Source organism: Lepisma saccharinum, chromosome 11 (assembly GCF_977018435.1).
Source record: "Lepisma saccharinum chromosome 11, izLepSacc3.1, whole genome shotgun sequence".
In the NCBI taxonomy this organism is placed as follows: Eukaryota; Metazoa; Arthropoda; class Insecta; order Zygentoma; family Lepismatidae; genus Lepisma; species Lepisma saccharinum.
Genome location: NC_139239.1, coordinates 70,613,151 through 70,614,901, shown reverse-complemented (window position 1 = coordinate 70,614,901; position 1,751 = coordinate 70,613,151).

Genomic DNA, 1,751 nt, shown 5'->3' with positions numbered 1-1,751 from the left:
TGGCACCGAAAGAGGCCAGCGTCGATTCCTGCGTGGATTCCAGCACTCCAACTTAATCTCTGATGTTGACGACGATACTCTGAAGGTTCTCGACTTGATTCAATTTCGAACTTTTCTCGGTAAGATCGTTCACGATGCTTCGCATCTCGGTAAACTGCGTGTGAAGGTCGTCGACGCTCTGCGAAGTGGGCAGCGTCGACACCAGCGAAGCAAGTTCGTCTCGAATCTGTTCCACGTTCGCCGTTTCCGTTTCTAGTCGTTTCAGCATACGTGATATGCTCCTTTTCAAAGCGTGTAATTCTTTTGAGGTGGGGAGATTGGCCACCCTACTCTCGAGATCGCTCAATGAACTTTTGACGTCGCTCGAATCGGATAGTGCCGTCACGGCCGTTTTCAATTTTTCCAAATCTTCGCTCGAAGGTACGCTCGTCCGTAACGATTCCAAGTCACCCTGTATGTTGTCCAGTACGTGATGAAAATGAGCAAGGTTCGATTCGACGTTCAAATTTTCTAAATATTCGATCTTCTGCTGAACCGTGCTCAACGTGTCTTGTATGCTCGTCAACGCACTTGCTTCAGCGTGAATATTTTTAATTTCTTCGTTGATCAACTCCAGAGACGCCTGAAGCGTAGCGATGGTGGTTTGAATGTGTTCGAAATCTTGATAAGCCTCCAATTGAATTTTTATGTTCGCGACGCTTTTGCCGATGACCTGCAGTTCGTCTGACGATGGTAGGTTCGTCATGGTATCTTCCAAAGTCTGTAACTTGGATTTAATTTCTTCCAACGTGCTGGCGAATTCTTCTTGTAATTTGGAAACAACAACATGCAAGCGTTCTACATCAATATCTTTCACGACGGTTTGAAGTTCAGAGAAATTCTTTTCGATTGCCGAAGTTCGTTCTTCGATTTCGAGTTTCAATTTTTCCAAATCTTCATTTTTCGATTGAAATTGCTGCAATTTGAGCAAATCATTTTGAAGCTTATCCACGCTCAACTGTATATTTTGAACGTTGTCGTAAGAAGGTACGTCGACATAATTTTTTATGAGCGTTTTCAGTTCGGAATCGATTTTCAGAATGGGGTCGAGACATTGCGTTTGGAGCGTAGCGATCTCCGACTCTAAACTTTTGTTTAAGGTCTCCTGCAAAGCGATCAAATCGCTCCTCAACTTTTCAATTCGGACGTCCAACATGAGAATCTCTTCTGCATGGTCTACACGTTTGGTGTGGCCGAAAATGTCGTTAGGCATTTTGGTTAACGGTTATTTATAATAGGATAGACGATTCGTAATTCTACGAAGAGAGGAATGAGTTTGTCGTAATCTCCTAGGAGTTCCACGTATAAACAATCTCCTGCAGAAACATCGTACGTAATGTTAGAAAGCATCTTGTCGTGCTTGATTCGAAAAATGTTCTTGCCGGTAGATATTTTGATTTCGCCTACGTTTTCCGGATTCACGGTGATTTGAAGTTTTCCATCGATCGGAATTTCGTAAAAATGTAAATTGTTGTTGAAGACGTAAAACATCTTGCCCACATCGTCATCCAATTTCGTCCAAATGCTGTTAAGGTGAACAATCAGTAGACCATTGAGTTTAGTTAACATGGAAGGTAGAAATTCATGATCTGTCGTCGCGCGGTGTACAGTCTCCATGTTGGTTTGTTTTCGGAAACCAAAGAGATTCATAGGTATGCTGGTTATTTAAGAATACGGTCAAAGTTTTTTGTAATGACAGTCAGTGTTTTTTT